The following is a 9,463-nucleotide window of genomic DNA, read 5'->3' on the forward strand; positions in this document are numbered from 1 at the left end:
GGGTAATAATAGTAGGGGATTTCAACTTCCCCAATATTAACTGGGATAGTCAGAGTGTGAAAGGCTTAGAGGGTGCGGAATTCTTAAAGTGCATCCAGGAGAGCTTTTTGAGCCAGCATGTAGAAAGTCCTACAAGAGAGGGGGTGGTACTGGACCTAATTCTAGGAAATGTGGCCGGGCAAGTGGTAGAAGTGTTAGTAGGTGAGCACTTTGGTGACAGTGACCATAATTCGGTGAGATTTAAGGTACTCATGGAAAAGGACAAAGATGGACGGGAAATAAAGGTTCTAAATTGGGGGAAGGCTGATTTTAATATGATAAGGCAGGATCTGGCCAAAGTGGACTGGGATCAGCTACTTGTAGGAGAATCCACATCAGAGCAATGGGAGTCTTTCAGAAAGGAAATAGAGAGAGTACAACGCCAACATGTTCCCGTAAAGGTCAAGGGTGGGGCCAACAAGCCCAGGGAACCCTGGATGTCAAGGGACATACAAGAATGGATTAGGAAAAAAAGGGAGGCTCTTGGCAGATACAAAGGACTAAAAACAGTGAAAGCCCTAGAGAAGTATAGAAAGTGCAGGGAGGTACTTAAAAAAGAAATTAGGGGAGCGAAGAGGGGGCATGAAAAGGTACTGGCAGGCAAAATAAAGGAAAATCCCAAGGTGTTTTATAAGTATATTAAGGGCAACAGGATAACCAGGGAAAGAGTAGGGCCCATTTGGGACCAAAGTAGCAATCTGTGTGTAGAGCCGGAAGATATAGGTGAGGTTTCAAATGAATATTTTGCATCTGTGTTCACTATGGAGTAGGCATAGAAATCAGGCAGGGGGATTGTGATATACTTGAACAAATTAGTAATGAGAGGGAGGAGGTACTAGCGGCTTTAGCAGGCTTAAAAGTGGATAAATCCCCACGCCCTGACGGAATGTATCCCAGGCTACTGTTGAGGCAAGGGAGGAGATTGCAGGGGCTCTGACACAAATTTTCAGAACCTCTCCTGCCACAGGGGAGGTGCCAGAGGACTGGAGGACAGCTAACATAGTAGCATTGTTCAAGAAGGGTAGTAGGGATAAACCGGGGAATTACAGGCCAGTGAGCCTAACATCAGTGGTAGGGAAATTATTGGGAAAAAGTTCTGAGGGACAGAATTAGTCTCCACTTGGAGAGGCAGGGATTAATCAGGGATAGTCAGAAAGGCTTTGTCAGGGGGAGATCATGTCTGACCAATTTGATTGAATTTTTCGAGGGGGTGACTAGGTGTGTGGATGAGGGTAGTGCAGTTGATGTGGTATACATGGATTTCAGTAAGGCCTTTGACAAAGTCCCACATGGGAGACTGGTCAAGAAGGGAAGAGCTCATGGGATCCAAGGCAATTTGGCACATTGGATCCAAAATTGGCTTAGTGGCAGGAGGCAGAGGGTGATGGTTGAAGGTTGTTTTTGTGACTGGAAGCCTGTGTCCAGTGGTGTACCACAGGGATTGGTGCTGGGTCCTTTGCTGTTTGCAGTGTACATTAATGATTTAGATATGAATGTAGGAGGTATGATCAGTAAGTTCGCAGATGACACGAAAATTGGTGGAGTGGTAAATAGTGAGGAGGGAAGCCTCAGGCTACAGGACAATATAGGTGGCATGGTTAGATGGGCAGAACAGTGGCAAATGGAATTTAACCCTGCAACGTGTGAGGTGATGCTTTTTGGGAGGACTAACAAGGCAAGGGAATACACAATGAATGATAGGACCCTAGTAAGGACAGAGGATCAGAGGGACCTTGGTGTGCATGTACATAGATCCCTGAAGGCAGCAGGGTAGGTAGATAAGGTGGTTAAAAAGGCATATGGGATGCTTGCCTTCATTAGCCGAGGCATAGAATATAAGAGCAGGGAGGTTATGATGGAGCTGTACCAAACGCTAGTTAGGCCACAGCTGGAATACTGTGTGCAGTTATGGTCACCACATTATAGGAGGGATGTGATTGCATTGGAGAGGGTGCAGAGGAGATTCACCAGGATGTTACCTGGGCTGGAGCACTTTAGCTATGAAGAGAGACTGGACAGGCTGGGGTTGTTTTCCTTGGAGCAGAAAAGGCTGAGGCAGGACCTGATTGAGGTGTACAAAATGATGAGGGGCATAGATAGGGTAGATAGAAAGGAACTTTTCCCCTTAGTAGAGGGGTCAATAACCAGGGGCATAGTTTCAAGGTAAGGGGCAGGAGGTTTAGAGGGGATTTGAGGAAAAACGTTTTCACCCAGAGGGTGGTTGGAATCTGGAACTCACTGCCTGAAAGGGTGGTAGAGACAGGAACCCTCACAGCATTCAAGAAGCATTTGGATGAGCACTTGAAATGCCATAGTATACAAGGCTACGGACCAAGTGCTGGAAAATGTGATTAGAATAGACAGGGCCTGATGGCCGGCACGGACACGATGGACCGAAGGGCCTCTTTCTGTGCTGTATAACTCTATGATTCTATGACTTCTACCACCCTCTGTGTGTTTCCTAATTTCACCCCTGAAAGGTCTGGCTCTAAATTTTAGGCTATGCCTCCTAGTCCTAGACTCCACAACCAGCAGAAATAGTTTCTCTCTGTCCACCCTATCTGTTCCCCTTAATATCTTGAAAACTTTGATCAAATCACCCCTTAACCTTCTAAATTTCAGTCCTAGTTTGTGTAATCTCCCCTCATAATTTAACCCTTGAAGCCCAGGTATCATTCTGGTAAACCTACGCTGCAATCCTCCAAGGCCAATGCATCCTTCCTAAGGTGTGGTGCCCAGAACTGAACACAGAACCCCAGGTGTGGTCTAACCAGGGCTTTGTATAGCTGCAGCATAACTTCTACCCCCTTGTACTCCAGTCCTCTAGATATAAAGGCCAGCATTCCGTTAGCCTTTTTGTTAATTTTCTGTACCTGTTCCTGACATTTAAATGATCAATGTACCTTGACCCCCTTGACTGCTTTTAGCTTTTCACCATTTAGAAAGTTCCCTGTTCTATCCTCACATTTGCCTACATTGAAATCCATTTGCCACAGTTTTGCCCATTCACTTAATCTATCAATATCTCTTTGCAATTTTATGCTTATATCTATACTGCTTACAATGCCGCCTATCTTTGTGTCATCGGCAAATTTGGATATGTGGCTTTCTATCCCATCATCTAAGTTGTTAATAAATACTGTGAATGAGAGGCCTTTCCTATGACAAGAGATTGTGTAGAATGGGCCTGTACTCTCTGGAGTTTAGAAGAATGAGAGGTGATCTCATTGAAACGTACAAGATTCTGAAGGGGATTGACAGGGTAGATGCTGAGAGGTTGTTTCCCCTGGCTGGAGTGTCTAGAACTAGGGGGCATAGTCTCAGGATAAGGGGTCGGCCATTTAAGACTGAGATGAGAAGGAATTTCTTCACTCAGAAGGTTGTGAATCTTTGGAATTCTCTGCTCCAGAGGGCTGTGAATGCTGAGTTGTTGAGTATATTCAAGGCTGAGATCGATAGATTTTTGGACTCTAGGGGAATCAAGGGATATGGAGATCGGGCGGGAAAGTGGAGTTAAGGTCGATGATCAGCCATGTTCTTATTGAATGGCGGAGCAGGCTCGAGGGGCCGTATGGCCGACTCCTGCTCTTACTTCTTATGTTCTTATGTCCTTATGAATAGTTGAGGCCCCAACACAGATCCCTGCAGGACACCACTTGTCACATCCTGCCAATTAGAGTACCTGCCCATTATCCCTACTGTCTGTCTCCTGCTGTTCAGCCAATTTCCTAACCAGATCAATCATTTGTTTTCAATTCCTTGGGCTTCCACCTCAGTTAACAGTCTCTTATGAGGGACTTTATCAAATGCCTTCTGGAAGTCCATATAAATAACATCCATAGACATTCCCCTGTCCACTACTTTAGTCACCTCTTCAAAAAATTCAATCAGGTTTGTCAGGCTTTTCACAAATCCATGTTGGCTCTCTCTGATCAACTGAAAATTTTTGAGGCGTTCAGTCACACTGTCCTTAATTATAGACTCTAGCAATTTCCCGACAACAGATGTTAGGCTAACTGGTCCATAATTCCCTGGTTTCCCTCTCGCCATTCTTAAATAGCAGAGTGGCATGCACAATTTTCTAATCTAAAGGAACAGTTCCTGAATCGAGAGAACTTTGGAAGATTATAGTCAGGGCATCTGCAATGTGCTTACCTATTTCCTTTAAATCCCTGGGACAGAAACCATCTGATCCTGGGGATTTGTCACTCTTTAGTGCCATTATTTTCTTCATTACCGTTATTTTACTTACGTTAATTTTATGGAGTCCCTGTCCCCGATTCAATATTACTTTGCTTGGGATTTCCTCTACTGTAAATACTGACGCAAAGTAATTATTCAACATGTCCACCATTTCCTTATTATCATTGACAGTATCACCGCTTTCAGTTTTTAAGGGGCCAACATTGCTCCTGGCTACCCTTTTTTCCTAATAATTGTCAAAAATGTTTGTGTTGATTTTGATATCCCTTGCAAGTTTCTTCTCATACTCCCTTTATGTAGCTCTTACTATCTGTTTTGTCGCATTTTGCTATTCTTTGTTCCCTTCCCATTCACCAGGATCTGTGCTATTTTTTGCATTTTTGTATGTTTTTTCTTTTGTTTTATGCTGCCCTTACCTGTTTAGTCATGCATGGCTGGTTTTTTTTGGCAAGCAGCGCTCTTACCCCTCATGAATATAAACTGGATCTGTATCATGTTAAATTCTTTTTTGAACATCTCCCACTGATCGTCTGTCGTTTTACCCATTAGCAGATTTGCCCAGTTTACTGTGGACAGTCTCTGCCTCATCCCGTTGAAGTTGGCCTTACCTAAATCTGGAATCTTAGTAGCCGATTCGCGTTTCTCCCTTTCAAACGCTACCTTGAACTCGATCATGTTATGATTGCTATTGGATAAATGTTCACGCACCATTAGGCTGTTAACTAAATCTGGCTCGTTACACATTACTAAATCTAGTATGGCATGTCCCCCTTGTTGGTTCAGATAATATCCAGATAATCTGTTTTTGTGATGTTGATTGAGGGATAAATATTGGCCCAGGACACCGGGGAGAACGCCCCTGCTCTTCTTCGAAATAGTGGCCGTGGGATATTTTTGTCTACCTGGGAGAGCAGACGGGGCCCCGGTTTAACTTGTAAATCCAAAAGACAGCACCTCCTATGGTGCAGCACTCCTTCGATTTTTTGTGCTCAGGTTTCTTGGAGTGGGACTTGGCCCCGCAGCCTTCTGACTCAGAGGCGAGAGTGCTACCCACTGAGCCACGGCTGACACACTAACCATTTGACATTTCCATTAAATGCATTAATGGAGGCGGCTATTTTGGGCAGTTCAATAAACCTCGTTAAAGTGCGTTTAAGTGCTGGTAACAGTTCACCTGAGGAGTCGAATGCCTCTGTGCAACCCCTTTCATCTGAGTTTCTTGCCTCAGGAACAGCGTGTCCACTTTCCGACTCCCTCAGTTGTTAACAGTGCGAGCAGCTGATGGACATTTCGGGCAGCTTCTACCAGCTGCTCCCTAAATACAGATCATGTCTTGGTTTCCTTTCAAATAATTTAACATCATGCAATACAATCCCCACCACTTAACTAGATTAGGGATCCTAGTTTGCCACCTCTTCAAAATCTTAAGCACTGGGGAGTCCGATGAGTTTAGTGCTCACTAAGTATAGTGGGGAAATCCGGTGCGCACAATCGCACCCGCTGTAGGCAGTGAGGACTGTATGTGAATGTATACATGTAACAGCTTCATGCGATATATATGTCCATGTACACCTATATGTCTAATGGGATATATATGTGATATATATGTTACATAGGATTACGTAGGATATACAGCACAGAAACAGGCCATTCGGCCCAATCAGTCCATGCCGGTGTTTATGCTCCACTCGAGCCTCCTCCCGTTTTTCCTCATCTAAATCTATCAGCGTAACCCTCTATTCCCTTCTCCCTCATATGTTTGTCCAGCCTCCCCTTAAATGCATCTATACTATTTTCTTCAACCACTCCCTGTGATAGTGAGTTCCACATTCTCACCACTCTTTGGGTAAAGAAGTTTCTTCCGAATTAACGATTGGGTTTCTTGGCGACTATCTTATATTGATGGCCTCTAGTTTTGCTCTTCCCCACAAGTGGAAACACTTTCTCAGATCCGAGGATGACTTGCTTCCACTTTAAAAATGAGTTCTCAGGTGACTGATGAGTCCAATGTGGGACCTACAGTCTCTGTCACAGGTGGGGCAGACGGTGGTTGAAGGGGCGGGTGAGTGTAGTGCTTGGGTTAACGTGCGCTCCTTCTGCTGCTTGCGCTTGGCTTCCACTTGCTCCTGGCGAAGAGACTCGAGGTGTTCGGCGCCTTCCCGGATGCTTCTCCTCCACTTTGTGCGGTCTTGGGCCAGGGATTCCCAGGTGTCAGTGGGGATGTTGCACTTTTTCAAGGAGGCTTTGAGGGTGTCCTTGAAGCGTTTCCTCTGTCCACCTGGGGCTCTCTTGCTGTGTCGGAGCTCTGAGTAGAGTGCTTGTTTTGGGAATCTCGTATCGAGCATGCGGACGATGTGACCCGTCCATCGGAGCTGATCGAGCGTGGTCAAAGCTTCGAGGCTGGGGGTGTTGGCCTGAGCGAGAACATTGACGTTGGTGCACCTATCCTGCCAATGGATTTGCAGGATCTTGGTGGTACCTCTCCAGTGATTTGAGGTGCCTGCTGTACATAGTCCATGTCTCTGAGGCATAAAGGAGGGCGGGTATCACTACTGCTCTGTAGACCATGAGCTTAGTGCCTGGTTTGAGGCCCTGGTCTTCAAACACTCTCTTCCTCAGGCAACCGAAGGCTGCACTGGCACACTGAAGGCGGTGTTGGACTTCGTCATCGATGTCTGCCCTTATTGACAGTAGACTCCCGAGGTATGGAAAGTGGTCCACGTTTTCCAAGGCCTCATCGTGGATTTTGATAATCGGGGGGCAGTACTGTGTGGCGGGGGCAGGTTGGTAGAGGACCTCTGTCTTATGGATGATCTGTACCTCAAGTCCATTTGCTCCATATCCCTTGACACCCTTACCTAACAAAAACCTGTCGATCTCAGTCTTGAAAATATTAATTGTCCCCCAGCATCCATGGACTTTTGGGGGAGAGAGTTCCAGATTTCCACGACCCTCTGTGTGAAGAACTGCTTCCCGACATCACCCCTGAACAGCCTGGCTCTACGTTTAAGGTTATGCCCATTTGTTCTGGACTCCCCCCACCAAAGGAAATAGATTCCCTTGGGGGCAATTTTACCCTAACCCACCTGTCGGGACACTAACAGGTTTGGGTGCGACGCTGGTTTTACTCCCCACTGAAGTCAGTGGAATGTCACATCGGGCGGGGTGTTCTTCTCGATCCCGTGGGATTTCCACCCGGCCGGTTAGGTTAACATTATTCCAGCTGTATCTACCCTATCGAATGCCATTTATCATTTCAATTGGGTCACCCCCCGATAACCTTTACATTGGAGCCGAGGAGGAGCAACTGAAGCAGAGTAGGAGCAACACAAACAGGAAGAAGAAGAACGCAGGCAGGAAGAGAGGGAACGATGATGACTCCAGGCCAACTGAGGGAGAGAACTTGGCAGAGAATCGCACATCAGCAAGTCCAGTAATTGGGGTGGCAGAGATCAGGACCCAGCACTTCATTACCTCAAATCTTATTCCACATTTAAAATTGGGGTAGGGTGGGAGGAGGCAGGGGCAGTGGTGATATGGAAAGTATTATCCAGACATTCAAATTATTAACCGGTCAGCCCAAGTGCAAAATGAATGGCACAGCAAACACGAGACATCACTAAGTAAAAAAAAACTGGTAACAGGTTCTTCTCTTAAAAGATATATAGAAATGTATTCCTATACGTGTAATCTATTCATAGAATCATAGAATCATTGACTGGTTACAGCATGGAAGAAGGCCATTCGGCCCGTCGAGTCCGTGCCGACTCTCAGCTAGTCCCACTTCCCCGCCCTTTCCCCGTAGCCCTGCAATTTTTTTTCCTTCAGATACTTATCCAACACCCTTTCGAAAGACAGAATTGAGTTTGCCTCCACCACCTTAAATCTGTGTCCTCTGGTTCTTGACTCTTCCACCAATGGGAACAGTTTCCCTCTATCTACTCTGTCCAGACCCCTCATGATTTTGAACACCTCTATCAAATCTCCTCTCAATCTTCTCTGCTCCAAGGAGAACAACTCCAGCTTCTCCAGTCTATCAACGTAATTGAAGTCCCTCATTCCTGGAATCATTCTCGTAAATCTTTTTTGCACCCTCTCTCTAAGGCCTTCACATCCTTCCTAAGGTGTGGTGCCCATCATAAAATATATACATGAATGTATTTCTCTATATAAAAATCTATTCATAAAATATATGTGTGATGGTATTGCTATATGCATAATCTATTCATGAAATATATATGTGAATTCATTCCTATATATGTAATCCATTCATAAAATATATATGCAAATATATTCCTATATATCTAATCCATTCATAAAATATATATGTGAATATAGTCAGGTATCTTATCAAAAGATTGAAGTCGTCTGGAGATCTTTGCTCATCATGGTTCTGGTGTCTTGAGTAGTGGCCAGGCTATCAAATTCAGTTTTCTTTAAAAGTTCATTATAGGCAGGGACACACATGTCTCCACGAGAAAGCTATCAATTTATTATTCGTAATTACACTTTCCTGACTTTCACTAGAATGAAATTCCCATTAGTACCAGATTCTATCTCATTCATGAGCGTCTGGAGAAACTTGAGGATGTAATTGGTAAAATAGATAAGGGAGAACCAGTGGATGTGGTGTATTTGGACTTTCAAAAGGCTTTCGATAAGGTCCCGCATAAGAGATTAGCGTGTAAAGTTAAGGCACATGGGATTGGGGGCAAGGAATTGACTTGGATAGAGAACTGGTTGACAGACAGAAAGCAAAGAGTTGGAATAAACGTCTCTTTTTCCGAGTGGCAGGCAGTGACTCGTGGGGTACCGCAGGGATCGGTCCTTGGACCCCAGCTATTCACAATATATATTAATGATCTGGAGGGAACTAGATGTAATATCTCCAAGTTTGCAGATGACACAAAGCTGGGTGGGCGTATGTGCTGTGAGGAGGATGCCGAGAAACTCCAGGATTGTTGTGTCCGTGTGTAGATAAAGACACTGAAGACAGGAGTTGGTTCATAGGTATTTACTAAGCAAGTCTGGGGGGGGGGGTTTTCTAAAGGATATACACAATACACAGGCTTATATAGCCCAAGTGGCAATTACCGGCATTACGCACACCTGGGGCTCTTAAAGGCACATACACCATAATTGCTCTTAAAGGCACATACACCACAATTCCTCCCCTTCTAGCTAACTAGTGCATCATATTTTAAGTAATTATTAATTACAT

The sequence above is a fragment of the Somniosus microcephalus genome, unplaced genomic scaffold, assembly GCF_052327205.1.
Source record: "Somniosus microcephalus isolate GS21.2 unplaced genomic scaffold, FLI_Smic_1.0 unresolved_chr1, whole genome shotgun sequence".
In the NCBI taxonomy this organism is placed as follows: Eukaryota; Metazoa; Chordata; class Chondrichthyes; order Squaliformes; family Somniosidae; genus Somniosus; species Somniosus microcephalus.